The 16,821-nt window shown below is 44.0% G+C and overlaps 2 protein-coding genes across 4 annotated transcripts in view; both read right to left on the minus strand.

Annotated features, from left to right (window-relative positions):
* DISP1 (dispatched RND transporter family member 1) overlaps window positions 1-6,635 on the minus strand; it is a 160,371-nt gene extending 153,736 nt beyond the window's left edge. For 2 of the 3 annotated variants that reach the window (XM_077813711.1, XM_077813709.1), the window contains exon 1: window positions 6,452-6,635. The gene's annotated coding sequence lies outside the window, so the exon portion shown is untranslated. Of the gene's footprint in view, window positions 1-6,369 lie in introns of all 3 variants that reach the window. The other variant, XM_077813712.1, reaches the window with a different exon arrangement.
* Window positions 1-16,821, minus strand: part of BROX (BRO1 domain and CAAX motif containing) — a 493,186-nt gene that overhangs the window by 426,439 nt on the left and 49,926 nt on the right. The gene's annotated exons all lie outside the window — the stretch shown is intronic.

Raw genomic sequence — 16,821 nt, forward strand, 5'->3', positions numbered from 1 at the left:
CTTTTGGGAGCTACTAATTTGACTGCCTTCTCTTTCTTCCTGGGGCCCTCTGGGCTCACCCCCTTCATTTCACTCTCTTTTGTTCCTGCTTCAGTGACGCTCCCACCAATCAAGGAGAGCTAGACATGCCATTCTCTGGGGAGAGAACTGTAAGGAGGGTGATCACTTTAGATAAGCTATTACCAACAGGAGAGTGTTGGTTTTGGTTTTTTTTTGTTTGTCTGTTTTTATTTTTTGGGGGGGGTGGGGGGGGAAGAAAACCTGGATTTGTGCTGGAAATGGCCCACCTTGATTATCATACACATTGTAAGGAGAGTGATCACGTTACATAAGCTATTACCAGCTGGAGAGTGGGGTGGGGGGAGAGAAAACCTTTCGTAGTGATAATCACCCATTTTTTCATGGTTTGTGTGTATAAAAACGTCTTCTGTACTTTCCACAGTATGCATCCGATGAAGTGAGCTGTAGCTCACGAAAGCTTATGCTCAAATAAATTGCTTAGTCTCTAAGGTGCCACAAGTACTCCTTTTCCTCCTTTCCCCCCGTCCAGGCTTCCAACTCACACTCAATCATCGAGGGAGCAGAAGCATAGCCTTGATATTGAACTCACATTTCTTGTATTATGTAGAGCTGGCTGAAATTTAAGGGGTTTATTCGCAGATTTTGCTACTTACACATTCACTTTCCTTCTGATTTAGAATGAAAGCAAATTTACCAAAAAACCAAAGATCCCCAAATTATTTTATTTTAGAAACATTGAAATATGGTGCTCCTGAAACAAAACATGAAATTTATTTTGTGTCAGTTTCACAGCTGCTATTTAGGCTCCCAGGGCTGCTTGCTGGAAGAGGGGAGACTGCCAGCACCCAGAGTCCCAGCTCTATCTAGCCAGGGCTCCAGGAGTTGGCAGATTTTCTGCCTAGCTGAAGACTCTGAAACCTGCCTGTGTTTCGGCAAAAGTTTAATCAAATCTGTAGTAGATTCATCAAAACATCTCTCTATAATGAATCAGCGCTTTCTGAAAAAATGTTTTGCTGGAAAATTTCTGATCAGCTCTAGTATTAAGAGAGCTTAAAAAAGACCCACTCACACCTATTACATAAGTAATGGCTGCTACTATGCTACAACAAAAACTTTAGCGTTTAAGGTAGAAATTAACAGCTAGGGGAGGAGAGGCATACCTTCAAATACAACCACAGCTCATACAGTCTTTTAATTATCACATTGCAAAATGAAAAACCAAACTTAACTCTGCTCTCATAACCACATCAAACTACAGATAAGAAACCCGGGCATCTTATTCTCCATATAGAAATAACATTTTCATCCCATCCATCATTCTCTTCATATACTCTCAAAGTCCCATTATACTGTCCATATTTTACACTTATTGTATAGGACCTCACTTTCCACCTGACCATCCACCTCCAACCAGCTCCTAGTCACCCGCCTCAATGTAACATCATCCAGAGTCAGGATAACCTAAAGGGGATGTAGAGGTGATTATTATCCATCTCACCCCAGATTCAGCCCACTAACCCCTCCAAAACCACATAAGCACATCCAACGCACAGCAAAGCTGCACAGCCAGACCAGGAACACAATTTACAACTCCATCCCTGCCCCAGCCACACAACGTATGAAGCACAGACAACAAACCCACAGTACATACCACTTACCCAGTCTCGGGGAATCCTCAGAATGGAAGAATCTCAAGGAGGTAAAGGCAGAAATGCATGTGAAAAAAAAAGTTATCAGAGCCTCCCTAGACTAGGAACAGTAACTGCCCCCCTCCCACCTTTTTTTTTTTTTAAATACCACCACAGCAATTATATCTGCATGAGACAGACTCAAGGACAGGGCCCTTATCAACAGCAGAATGGCTGGCAAACCTGAAGGGGAGAAAGCTTGTGACAAAATGTTTGTGGCATCATTACAGAGGACCTCTCCCCCGCAAAAAATGCAGGGAGTTGGAAGCAGTATTTAAGAACTGAGAGATTGTTGCAGTGGCAAAGGACAGCGTGGCAGTGGCCAGGGAAAGCACTGCCATGTCCAAAAACAGCATAGAAAGAGGGAGATGCAGAGGCAACTCCTGGGGACAACACAAACCCGAAATGCCCTATTGCAGCATTTAACTATTAGGGCAGTCAGCAATACAGTAGTGCAAACCAGTCCCAGCCATATTATGAAGCCCCTGAACAATACAGGCTACAAGGAACAAGAGTACACACCTCCCTGGTGTAACCCCACAGCAGTACTCCCAGGCCATTTCCCTCTGAGACCCAAGCTGAGGGCACAGAGAACAATTTGGGGCAATTAGGACCCCAGCTCATTTGAGCCCTCAATTGCCCCTTGTAACTTCAAACCTCAGCATGCCACTCCAGAAAGCCCACAAACCAGAAGAGGCTGAGCAAAGACACGCACTAGCCTGTAAATGTAACCCCCTTCCCACTTTGTGTTGTGCCCTGCCTTGCACTGTTGCACTTGACTGTTTCGTTTCACTGATGATATAATGAAAGGGTTCTTTGTAGTTAGATAATAGATTGCTGTTTAATATATTGTGTCATAATTAAAAGCTGTTTTTCAGCTTTGTTTCAGCTGAATGTTCACTTCTGCTTGTTACATAACAGATTAATAAAAACCTTTTAAAATGTCAAACATTCATATGGAGTTGATGACAGCTCATTTTACACAGAAAATTATGTTTGTACTAATTGATAGGGCTTTACAAACACATTCAGGCAAAGACACTTGGTGCAATAGGGAGTGCTGGCTCTGTTGCACTTCCACCACCCGTAAACTACACTGAACTGAACAAAAGACTTCAAACCCCCCTCCTCTCCAGGAGTTAATAGCTGGATGTACAGCTGCACAATTCAGGCCTGAGCCTCAAAATAAGAGCAACAGGCATCCCTGATAATACTGTCCCGGCTGTTTGCATTTTGTATTGGATGCTTTGCTGGTTGCTCAAATCACGGAGCAAGTCTCTGCACCTCAGCCTCCCACCCATCACTAAGGCTTTCTCCTTTATTATCACAAATATTGTGCAAAATACATGATGCTATAATCGCTGATGTGTTTTTCTGTTGCTTCCAACCTATTCAACAAATAGCACCAACTCCCTTTCAAACAATGCAAAACTTTAGAGTCTACAAGTCCAATCAGTCCTACTTCTTGTTCAGCCATTCACTCAGACAAATATGTTTGTTTACATTTCCAGAAGATAATGCTGCCTGCTACTTACTAACAATGTCACCTGAAAGTGAGAACAGGAGTTCGCATGGCACTGTTGTAGCCAGCATCGCAAGATATTTACATGCCAGATGCGCTAAAGATTCATATGTTCCTTGATGCTTCAACCACCATTCCAGAGTACGTGTCCATGCTGATGACAGGTTCTGCTCGATAACAATCCAAAGCAGTGCGGAGCAATGTATGTTCATTTTCATCATCTGAGTCAGATGCCACCAACAGAAGGTTGATTTTCTTTTTTGGTGATTTGGGTTCTGCAGTTTCCGCATCATAGTGTTGCTCTTTTAAGACTTCTGAAAGCATGCTCCACCTCATCCCTCTTAGATTTTGGAAGGCACTTCAGATTCTTAAGTCTTCGTTTGAGTGCTGTAGCTAACTTTAGAAATTTCACATTGGTATCTTCTTTGCATTTTGTCAAATTTGCAGTGAAAGTGTTCTTAAAATGAACAACATGCTGGGTCATCAACTGAGACTGCTATAACATGAAATATATGGCAGAATGTGGGTAAAACAGAGCAGGAGACATCCAATTGTTCCCCAAGGAGTTCAGTCACAAATTTACTTAATGCATTATTTTTTTAATGAGGATGGAAGCACGTCCTGTGGAACAACGGCCGAAGCATGAAGAGGCATATGAATCTTTAGCGCATCTGGCATGTAAATATCTTGTGACACCAGCTACAACAGTGCCATGTGAACGCCTGTTCTCACTTTCAGGTGCATTGTAATTAAGAAGTGGGCAGCATTATTTCCCATAAACAAACTTGTTTCTCTTAGCGATTGGCTGAATGAGAAGTAGGACTGAGTGGACTTGTAGATGTAAAGTTTTACATTGTTTTGTTTTTTAGTTCAGATACATAACCAAAAAAACTACATTTGTAAGTTGCACTTTCATGATAAAGAGATTGCACTACAGTACTTGTATGAGGTGAACTGAAAAATACCATTTATTGAGTTTACAAATATTTGCACTGTAAAAATGATAATCAAAAATAATACAAAGTGAGCACTGTACACTTTTTATTCTGTATTATAACTGAAATCAATTATTTTTGAAAATGTAGAAAAACATCCAAAAATATTTAATAAATTTCAATTGGTATTCTATTGTTTAACAGTGCAATTAATCATGATTTTTTTTAGTTAATTGCGTGAGTTAACTGCGATTAATTGACAGCTCTAATTTAAAGTGAAGCATGTGTATGAGTACTGTAGTCCCATTGACAGCCCAGGTGCTTAGAGTGTTAGCATTTGCTGGCCTAGTGCTTGTAGGAGTATTTTTGCCATAACTAAAGATGTTAACCTGCTTTACAACTTGTATGTAGAACAGCAGCGCAGAGTTTCAGAGAAATATGACATATACCCAAAGGCTAATATAAGATTCCCCCCGCCCCCGCCAAGAGTCCAGGAACAATAGGAATCCTAGCACCCTTTCCCTTCCTCTTCTCAGCAGAGAAAGGAAGGGAGAACAGCTTGTTCTTTCCATCAGGACATCATCCTTTAACAGTGCCCCCACTCCAGCTTTCATATTTGCTCCTAAGTACCAAGCGCATGAAGTTTTTCAAGCACTGCTTTTACACGAGAAGGATGTCATGAGAAACTATTACACAAGAGCAGAGATATGATGTGTCCCAAAATGAAGTAGCTTGCCAAATTGTACACAATTTCTAATTCCTTCATGCAGCCTCTCAACCACATTGTGTCCTAGAATATAAACTGGTGGGAAAGGAGAGCAACATTTCAAAACATAACCAGCATCCAAAAGCATGTTCAAGTTTCATCAGATTTCAGAACTATCCACTTTAATACGAATATGAAAAAGACTAAATCCTTAATGTAAACACATATTTAGGAATGAATGCAAAGATCACGCCATTTCTTATGCGAGGCTTTTTAGATAAGGGACAGAAGAAAGAACCAAGGCTATTCATTTAGCACTGGTTTAAACAGAATAATAATTGCTGTGTCCTACCTCAGACCCAGGTGATTGTCAGGTAAGTTTCCCCCCCTCCCCATCACCTGACAACCACTAAGTATTCAGTACTTTGCACATACACACTAGAGGCCTCCATCACTCCCATCAGTGACTAACTTGATGCTAGAATCACTGCAAAGATAGAAATATTACTTTTCCTACAGTGAGTTTTCCTACAAGAGTGGCAGCCCCAATTAAAGTATCAGAGGCATTGCTAATGTCTTCCTGAGCTAGAATTTCAACCTGTTTGGGAAGAGGGATACAAAAGGAGGAGATTAGGCAAGCGATGGGAAAATCTTATCAATGGGATACCATCCACAGAAAATCTGTCTCAGAAGTACTTCTAAATCCCTAACAAACCGAAGCACCCTAATGTTATTACTGTTGTTGAGATGGGGGAGAAAGGGATAAGCCCAAGGCCACCCCTATTGCTACCCCAAGAGGCACTTGCACCTACACATGAAACAGATACTCCAGCACACACACAGTGAGGGAGCCATGAAGCCAACACAATACCACATATGCCGGTTTCAAGACACATCCACACGCGTTGCTGACACGCCGTTGCTACCAGAAACACCTGGGGTTGTGTCCCGGGGACAGCGCCGGGGGACGCTCTCAAACCCATCTCGGAGCCGAACTCGCTGTCCCGGGGCTGGGCTGCCCGGCCACGGCACCGCCGCCCCCCAGACCGGCTGCCCTGACCAGGGCGGCGCAGGGACCGGAGCGGGGCACATCCCACAGCCGGGCAGCGAGTCACGCGCGGCGGAATAAAACTCCCCCCGCCCCCACCCCGAAACAGCAGCTGGCCCCCGCCGGGGGACCGGGCGGCTCGGTGAGGCCTACGCCGGGCAGGGCTCAGGGCCAGGGGCCAGCCCGAGCCCGACCCGCCGCGACCCGCAGCGGGGCAGCCGGCTCGGGCAGCCCTGGCCCCACCACGCCGGGGAGGCGAGGGCAGCCCCGCGAGACACCCGGCCGCGAGAGAAGCCCCCAGGGTGGGAGTGCGGGGGTGACCCCCCCCCGCCGGGCAGTGCAGCCGGGGGGGGCGTCTCGCTCTCAGCCCCGCAGGGCGGACCGGGGAGGGGTGCACCTGGCTTCTGCCCGGTGAAGGGGGGGGCGGGGTTCTCCTTTCTCTCTCTTACCCCCGCCCCACTCCGTTGTTGTCTCTGTGCCGCAGGAAGCGTGTGAACGGCCCCGCTAGCGTCCCCAGCGCGGCGCAGTTACCATGGGACGGGCGCCCGCTCTCTCTCCGGAAGCCACCGCCGGGAAGGGGCAGGGAGAGATGCGCGGCGAGCCGCCATCTTGAGTGTGGCGCGGCGGGGGCCTCTCGCCCCCGGGCTCTGGCGGGCGCGAAGGGGTTTGGTGGCGGAGCCCGCCCGCCGGTCCTGCTCGGGGAAGGGGCCGCAGAGCCGCTCCGAGGGCCCAGCAGCGCTGACTCACAGGCCCTGAGCTCCAGGCGCCCTGGCCGCTGGCCGCGGGGGGGGGGATGAGGAGCCGAAGGCCGCCAGGCTGCAGCAAAGGGCTATTGGCTCATGCTCAAATAAATTGGTTAGTCTCTAAGGTGCCACAAGTACTCCTTTTCTTTCTGCGAATACAGACTAACAGGGCTGCTGCTCTGAAACATGTCAAGCACTAATTCATTTGAATGAGAGGGCAGAAACAGCTCAATCTGCATTTTAGCAAACACAAGCTGGAGAGAAGCCACCCCACAGAATTTTCTTCTGCTCCAGCCTCTGTCCTTACAGCTTGAATGAACTTTCCTTTGGAGGGTAATCTTCCGAAGGATCCATTTCAAAGGTTCACTGGACTATAAAAGAAAAAGGGCAAAGAGCCCCATGTTATCTTTTCACCTAAGATGACAAAGAAACTGAACACTTTAGTCTTTGAGGCGAGATCTTGACCATAGGGGCAGTCAGCTATCTTGCTGTAAGAAGTTTGTGGTAAAAATCTTACCTGATACCCAGACAATACTTGTTAAAGTTTTAGCATCAGAAAATGTATTTTTACTCTTGTTTATAACCCTTTCTAACTTAATTCCGTCTACATGGTATCAGTTAAAATCATATCTCCTTTGGTTAATAAGCTTGCTTTACTTTTTTCTGAGTGACTCCAGTGCTGTGTTTGAATTATAAGAACAGCCATACTGGGTCAGATCAAAGGTACATCAAGCCCAGTATCCTGTCATCTTATAGTGGCCAATGGCAGGTGCCCCAAAGGGAATGAACAGACAGGGTATCATCAAGCGATCCATGCCCTGTCACCCAATCCCAGCTTCTGGCAAACAGAGGCTAGGGACATCATTTCTGCCCATCTTGGCTGATAGCCATTGATGGACCTATCTTCCCTGAATCTGTCCAGCTCCCTTTTGAACCCTGTTATAGTATTGGCCTTCACAACACCCTCTGGCAAGGAGTTCCAGAAGTTGACAGTGCGTTGTGTGAAAAAATACTTTCTTGTGTTTTAAACCTGCTATCTTTCATTTGGTGGCCCCTTGTTCTTGTATTATGAGAAAGAGTAAATAACACTTCCTTATTTACTTTATACCACTCATGATTTTATAGACCTCTATCATATCCCCCCTTAGTCACCTCTTTTCCAAGCTGAAAAGTCCCACTCTTATTAATCTCTCCTCATACAAAAGCTGTTCTATACCCCTAATGATTTTTGTTTCCCTTTTCTGACCCTTTTCCAATTCCAATATATCTTTTTTGATGTGAGGCCACTTAAAATGATAAAGCTGGGCATTTTGTCTCTTCAGAGGACCAAATAAACTATTATTCCTCTGCATGGTCCAAGAAAGGCCTGGAAACTGCAAACCACACAGTTTTGTGAAAATGAAAGACTGGGGCACGTTGTGGTCCTCTTGCCAGGTGTAACGAAAGCTGGTGGATACTGGAGTGTAACAAGGAGTCTGCCAGAATCAGAGTTGCTAAACCACAGCTGGTTAACACAGAGACACTCAGTGCTTGCTTGTCTACTGGTGTTCAGGCTGTGAGCTACAGCAGCAGAGCATTTATGGCACCCAGGGCTACAGGCAGTAACACAATCACTTACTGGGGTGGATTGCACCCCACAATGTGACTATACATATCCCTGCAAGGAGAGTCTCCAGAAACAAGAGTTTTTTTTATCAGAGTTCTTTAATTGTTAGTTTCCCCAAGAGCTCTTCCTTCTTGTTTGCTTTTTGAGTTTGGGCACTAGAGGAGAAGGAGATTAGGATTATCTGAAGGACAGCAGGGTAGTCCGCTGGTTAGAAGAGGTAAGGAATCCGGACTCTCAAGTTCATTTACTCTGATCATAGGGAAGTTAACTAAACTCTTTTTGCTTCTGTTTCCCAAACAGTAAAATGGGGCCTCATAGAAATCCTGTGAGGATTAATACATTCAACACAGGTTTGCAAGGCTCTTTGAGATCCCTCAATGAAGGGTGCTACATATAGTGTTGGTGATCTGTCCCACTGCCTCCCAGCCATCCCCTCCTGGCCTGGGGTCACCCAACAGGCAGCCTGCCTCACTTCCAAGGGACTTTTTAACAAATTCCACACCCTTTTTTCCACTCACGACATCCCTTCTTGGGTCTGTGTTTATTCAGATAAAATATACTCAAATAAAATTCAAATAGCTGAAACACAATCCATTCATTTTATCTTCTTGTCAGATCACTCTCCAGCCTTTCCCACCTGTAGCCTCAGCCCCACATCCCAGGACTCTCTGCTGGAGCCTGATCACTCTTAGCCTGATCACTCTGATCATTATACTCCCAGGCCTTCCCTGCTTTAGTAGGCTACTCCCAGACCCTACTTGGCTGAGTTCAGCTTCCTGGCCCAAACCCAGTCAGGGTTTCCCACTGGAGCCTCCTACTCACTAGGTTCTAGCCTCAAAACTTCATTGACATCAGGATCTTTGCAACAGGAGCCTTTCTCTTTCTTTACGATTTCCTGCTGATCGATATAGGAAACCACCTGATCCAACCCAGGTGTGCCTTTTGAGTAATCAGGGTTGGCTAGACCCAGTACCTCCAGCCTTTAAGAGTTGAGCTACCCTGTTACAGTGTTGTTCAACAGTATTGTTGACTTTGCTGATGGTGTTTCTCTTCTTTGCACTCACTGACATACTACGCTGATCAGTTATTTCAAGACTGCATGTGCCTGAGATAATTCAGTCTGGGTAACAAGTTTTTCATAGTGCTCACACTTACCGTAAAGATAGCAGATACCACTGGATATGTGTCGCCATGTCAAATTACAAAGAACAGTGGACTTTGAGGGGCTTTAGACATTTCAAGTGAAATGGGAAGAGGGGTGTGGGGCTCTGTTCTTTAATGGCTTTTGGAGGCTGGTAATCGGGTTGTTATTCAAGAGGGTCTCTTTAGTTAGACAGCATCCCAGCAACACTAGGAAGGACAGCAACATTTACAGAAATAATAATACTAGTTTCTAAACCAAGATAGTGTAAGTAGGACACCTAAGAGTACACTTTTTTAGACTTGTTTCATGGATCTAAACTGGTGATTTATAGGCGTAAATGGGTGAATAAACTAGACGAAACCATTGCTATAATTTTCTGCAATAGACACTCAAGTGCAGTGCAGTCCAAACTACATCTATCAAAAAGTAAGGCATGCAGGACATGATTTGTATGCTGAGCACGTAATTGACATTTTCTGTCATTTAATCTTAGGAGCAATTGCTGTAACCAGATGCCACAGTTCAGTCAGTTATTGGTTATATTCATGTAATTGTCTGACAGCTATACAAACAAAGATCTGGAAAAAGGTTTCTTTAGATTCTGGACTGCAAGTCTGAAACAAGAGCTGAATTTTCCTTGGCCAAAAGGCCAGTGTAAATCCGAAAATATTGTCAATTTATATTTTGAGATGCTGGAAAGAGAGATGGTGCAATTATGCCGCCCATAGAATATACAGAAGTGGATAGGGTTTTCTTTAACTCTGTAAAGAACAAGTATTTCTGAGATACATGTTAGAGATAAACAGACATTTATAGCTATGTGTGGAATTAAAGGGGGGAATTAGAGTCACATAAACCGAAGTTATACCACATCTGGTATTAAAATTGCTGTTTTCAGTTTAAAGGTATTTGAAAAGTACGGCTCAGTTTTTAAAAGAAAATATCTCAGGGGCGGGGAGGGCTCTGCACTGGGAACAGTAGGGAGCTGTTAGAGGAGTTGTTGCAAGGGGGAGAGAAATAGGCTGGGTTCCCCATGACCACTCCACCAACAACCATGCTGGAATGGTTCATGGCCCCAGTGGTCTAACCTTTTGGAGAGTCCACACGGGGCAGGAACTACTCCATCCTAGGGGGATGAGGAAACAGCAGGAAGAGAGAGACCCATACTGGGCTCCACCCAGTCACCCCTCTTGGCCATTATACATGGCTCCTGCAGCCCATCCCTCCAATTGGGGCACCACATGGGGTGAATACCCCCACACTCCTGGAAGGGGGAAGAAAGAGAGACAGATCAGTCTCCCGCATCCACCTCTGGACCCAGTACACCGTCTCTGGGCTAACAGCCTTCTCTTGCTGCCTTCTAATGTGAGTACTGTAGCTAAACTTGTTCTGCAATACTGAAGATTCAGTGTGCATTACGTGGGGGTTGTCTCATTGCACAGAATAGAATTTGTTTTAAAACTTTCTTTAATTAAAAAATACATAAAATTACACACAAAAACTACACTAAAAGAACATGACTTAGATTGCAAAGTCAAACACTAAAAACGTTAAACAATGCCAGATTTGCAGTTGTCCATGCAACCTTAGTTCAGCCTCCTTGTACATATGCCTTATGACAAAGTCTTTAATTACATGGTCACATACTGTTTTTTCCATAGGACCCCTCCTTCATTCAGTGCACACAATGGACACACAAGAGGGCAGACCTAAGGTTGCACTGACCTCTAAATCAGACTACATTTCCCAGACCTGAAGAAGAGCTCAGTGCAAGCTCAAAAGCGTGTCTCTTGCTCACCAACAGAAATTGGTCCCATAAACAGTATTGCCTCACCCACCTTGTCTCTCTAATATCCATAAATCTGGCATTTCCAAATTCAGTGCTTGACTTTATAACAAAGTTCTTTTGACATTTTTTCTATGTTATATATTAGTAGACGGTATGCAGTGTTGTTGTAGCCATGTCATTCCCAGCATATTAGAGAGACAAGGTGGGTGAGGTAATATCTTTTATTGGGCCAGCTTCTGTTGGTGAGAGAGACATGCTTTTGAACTACACAGAGTTCTTCTTCAGGTCTGGAAAAGGTACTAAAGCCATGTCTACCCTAGCGAGCTTACAGTAGCACAACTGTGATGCAACTGCGCTGCTGTAAGATCACTTGTGTAGCCGCTCTATGCTGATGGGAGAGAGCTTCTCCTGTTGATATAGCGCTGTGCACACTACCACTTATGCCAGCAAAACTTATGGTTTTTTCATACCCTTGAGTGACATAAATTTTGCTGACATAAGTGGTAGTGGAAACACAATCCAAGAGTGGCATGCTAAACTATCTGTTCCATCTTGTAATTAGCTGTAAGTAGTTAGCACATATTCATCACATATTCAGACGTCAAGAATTATAACATTCAAAAACCAGTCGGAGAACACTTCAACCTCCCTGAACACTCAATTACAGACCTAAAAGTTGCAATTATTCAACAAAAAAACTTCAAAAACAGACTCCAATGAGAAACAGCAGAACTGGAATTAATCTGCAAACTGGACACTATTAAATTAGGCTTGAATAAAGACTGGGAGTGGATGAGTCATTACACAAACTAAAAACTGTTTCCCCATGCTAATTTTCTCCCTACTGTTACTCACACCTTCTTGTCAACTGTTTGAAATGAGCCATCCTGCTTATCACTATAAAAGTTTCTTTTTCTCCTGCTGATAATAGCCCACCTTAATCGATTGGTCTTATTAAGAGTTGGTATAGCAACCCCCATTTTTTCATGTTCACTGTATATATATAATCTAATAACTGTATTTTCCACTGCATGCATCTGATGAAGTGGGCTTTAGCCCATGAAAGCTTATGGTCAAATAAATTTGTTAGTCTCTAAGGTGCCACAAGTACTCCTCATTCTTTCTGCTGATACAGTCTAACACGGCTACCACTCTGAAACTTGTCACATATTCTAAGGGACCATTCAATGTGAAGTGGCCCAATAATATATGACTACAGAGGCGTTAATCATAGAATCACAGAATATCAGGGTTGGGAGGGACCTCAGGAGGTCCTCTAGTCCAACCCCCTGCTCAAAGCAGGACCAATCCCCAACTAAATCATCCCAGCCAGGGCTTTGTCAAGCCTGACCTTAAAAACTTCTATGGAAGGAGATTCCACCACCTCCCTAGGTAACGCATTCCAGTGTTTCACCACCCTCCGAATGAAAAAGTTTTTCCTAATATCCAATCTAAACCTCCCCCACTGCAACTTGAGACCATTACTCCTTGTTCTGTCATCTGCTACCACTGAGAATGTTCTAGATCCATTCTCTTTGGAACCCCCTTTCAAGTAGTTGAAAGCAGCTATCAAATCCCCCCTCATTCTTCTCTTCCGCAGACAAAACAATCCCAGTTCCCTCAGCCTCTCCTCATAAGTCATGTGTTCCAGTCCCCTAATCATTTGTGTTGCCCTCCGCTGGACGTTTTCCAATTTTTCCACATCCTTCTTGTAGTGTGGGGCCCAAAACTGGACACAGTACTCCAGATGAGGCCTCACCAATGTGGAATAGAGGGGAACGATCACGTCCCTCGATCTGCAGGCAATGCTCCTACTTAAACATCCCAAAATGCCATTGGCCTTCTTGGCAACAAGGACACACTGTTGACTCATATCCAGCTTCTCGTCCACTGTAACCCCTAGGTCCCTTTCTGCAGAACTGCTGCCGAGCCATTCGGTCCCTAGTCTGTTGGTGCATGGGATTCTTCCATCCTAAATGCAGAACTCGGCACTTGTCCTTGTTGAACCTCATCAGATTTCTTTTGGCCCAACCCTCTAATTTGTCTAGGTCCCTCTGTATCCTATCCCTCCCCTCCAGCGTATCTACCTCTCCTCCCAGTTTCGTATCATCTGCAAACTTGCTGAGGATGCAATCCACGCCATCCTCCGGATCATTAATGAAGATATTGAACAAAACTGGCCTGAGGACCGACCCTTGGGGCACCCCACTTGATACCGGCTGCCAACTAGACATGGAGCCATAGATCACTACCCATTGAGACCGACAATCTAGCCAGCTTTCTATCCACCTTCACCTAATGGGCCACTTCACCTTGAATGATCCCTTAGAATATACACGATCTGTTCCATCTTGTGTTTTAGCAGTGGGCATGGCTACACTAGAGAGTTTACAGTATCATGCAGCTGCACCGCAGTAAGCTCTCTGTAGCCGCTCTAAGCCAATGGGAGAGAGCTCTCCCATCGGCTTAATTAATCCACTGCCAATGAGTGGCAGTAGCTATGTCGGCTGGAGAAGCTCTCCCACCAACATAGTGCTGTCCACACTGGTGCTTAGGTCAGTGTAACATATGTCACTCAGGGGTTGGTTTATTCAAACCCCTGAGCAATATAAATTATGCCGACATAACTGTAGTGTAGACATAACATCAGTATTTTTCCCAGACTTGAAAAATTGCTCTGTGTAGCTCGAAAGCTTGTCTTTCTCACCATCAGAAGTTGGTCCAATAAAATATATTAACTCACCCACCTTGTCTCATATGTTCATAGAGTTTAATGCCAAAAGGAACCATCAGATCATCTAGCCTGACCTTCTGTACAAAACAGGGTGTTATATTTCACCCTGTTGCACCTGTTGTTGAGCCCAGTAACTTGTGTTTGACATATTAGTCATTAAGTTAATCAAATAAGACTTTGAATACACCCAGGAAGTAGAATTGCTGCAGAAGAAGGTTACATTTTAATGCAGTCACTTTTTGGGGTGGAGCTACACTTGAAGAGTGTGGAGGTAAATTAGAAAAAGCAAGTGAATTTAGAAAACCATTAATTTGAGGTGAATAAGGAGAATTCCAGTTCTGTCTGGTTCTACAGAAACTTTGCCCACCAAAGCTCCTCAGAAGGATAACCAGTTACATCATAGGAACAATATTTCATTGGCTAATTACAGCCAGAGGGTGGGACGCTGTTACTCTCAGATCTTCCTAGATGTCTCCAGCTTTTCTTATAGATTGGAGTCTGTTTCCCCATACCTATCACAATCATTTTAATAGATTTTGTAATTCTCATTGCCCTTTCACTAAATTCAATGAAGTGAATCTAGTGAATATAACTTGGGCTTCAGTGTCTTTCTTTTGCTAACTCTTTGTGGCAGAACACGTCACATTTTTGGAAATTTAAACAGGTCTGTTAAGAAATATCTATCTCCTATCAGACAGTGCCATCTAGTGACTAGATGTAGAAACTGAGATACATATATTGTAATTAATGGAAATTTTTGGCAGATAAATAAGTAGTTTCAGGATAAATAAGTAACATTTTGGAAATTAATGAGTTTTACTAATTGAGTTTATCATTGTAAGGTAATAGCATTTTGGCAGACGCAAAAATGTTATGCTTGTGCATACAGTATATTGCTCGCATTGGGATTGTCAATGGGGAGTAACATTTACTTTTTTAGATTTTTATGGCACTAATTTCTGACACTGACACTTTGCAATATTTGAAATCAATTCTACTAATGTATCAAATGTGTACGTCAATAATTTGCTTCTGGATTCACCATTATCAGTAGTTAAGCAACCTTTTCCATAGCAGTGGCAACAATCACTAAAGAAACCTACCACGTCAAGCCTGTCACCAAACTTCACCTGAAGCCCCTGAAAAGATTGGGGTCATCAAGGTCAAAGGCTCAACCCAAGGCTTTATTGCACATATAGGCCCTAAACTAGTCTAGAAGAAGTTGATTATAAATGTTAAGGTCTTCAAAATGATCTCATTTCATCTGGCCATGCTCTGCCAGTCCCTCCTTCTGTGCTACTTCTGTTGTTGTGCTACACCTCAGGCTGCCCTTTTATGCCAGACACAAAATGCTACCATTCTCTCTTCATTCAAATCCCTCCATAACATACAATTATTCCTCCATTCCCACCCCATGCTAGCACACCTAACTTGTATGTGCTGCTACACACACAATACTTTTATCTTCCCACTCCGATAAAATTCCATTGGTGATCCAAGGGAATTGGTGTTGTTCTGCTTATCTATTTAGATGCTGATCTCCATAGGTAGGGACCATGTCTTCCTGTGGCTTTTATGGCACCACACATGGAATAAGAATTTAACAAATATGTATTATGTATTTAAAAGCGACAATAAAGGGACATTATTTATCCTATGCCTTATGGTTGCATTCAGCATTAATCAATGGGAAAAGATGTTCCCCCTTTAGGCCCAAAGCTATTTCTGCTCTTTTCCCCTTTATTTCTTCCCCGTGTTCCTTTCTTGTTTCTCTCTGCACCTTAGCTGAATCTGTGTCTACACTACCACTTACGTCGCTCGGGGATATGAATAAGCCACCCTCTGAGCGACATAAGTTACACCACCTAAGCGCCGGTGTGGGCAGCACTATGTCAGTGGGAGAGCTTCTCCTGCGGACACAGCGACTGCCGCTCATTGGGGGTGGATTAATTAAGTTGACAAGAGAGAGCTCTCCCTTCAGCTTAGAGGGGCTACACTTGAGAGCTTGTAGCGGCACAGCTGCATCAGCGCAGCCATTGTGCTGCTGTAGTGCTTCAGTATAGCCACTCACTGCAGAGATGGGAGGGGTCGTCCCATTGCTGTAGTTAATCCACCTCCCCACAAGTCAGTAGCTACGTTGACAGAATTCTCCTGCTGACCTAGTGCTGTCTACACAGGGTGGAGGGGGGAAGGAGGTTAGGTCAGCTTAACTACGTCGCTCAGCAACTCCCAGCTCCTGTCCCCATCCCCAGTTCTATTTCATTCACTAAATGACCAGCAATGAAATAGTTCATGCTTCCATTAAAGTGTCCTTGGTGGACCTTAGCATTAACACTTCATCAAGATTACTTGGTGGGGAGAATCTAAAGATGTTCATACCTCCCAGCCTCATTGTTTCAAGCTGCTGCAGACTCAGGAAGACAATACTACTTTGTTTACCCATGGTTATATGTAGAAAGAAGGTTCTCTCTCTGACCATAAGTCCTAGTAACTTCTTTTTTGTTTTAATTAAATCTTACATTCCAAACGTTATATGGGTCCCATGTAGCCTGCAAACCAAGCGTTTGACACTGCTGACACAGAGGGAGAGTCCCTACCCTGAAGAGTTTGTAACCTTGATTAAGATGCAAAACATGAATGTATTAAATAAATGAAGAGAAAGAGAGGATGAGGGTAAAAGTGAAAGGAACTCTTGGTTCCATCAGTAGCTTTGTGAACAATTAGATCATATCAATGAGAAAAAAAGTAATTATAAGAAATAAACAAAAACCAAAATAGATTTCACTAATGGCTGCTGGCCCCCTGCCTAGCCGTGGAAGAAAGTCATTATCTTTTGAGCTACTCTGGTTAAAAAAACATAGAGTACAAGGTGCACAGCTACTCTC

This window comes from Eretmochelys imbricata, chromosome 3 (assembly GCF_965152235.1).
Source record: "Eretmochelys imbricata isolate rEreImb1 chromosome 3, rEreImb1.hap1, whole genome shotgun sequence".
In the NCBI taxonomy this organism is placed as follows: domain Eukaryota; kingdom Metazoa; phylum Chordata; order Testudines; family Cheloniidae; genus Eretmochelys; species Eretmochelys imbricata.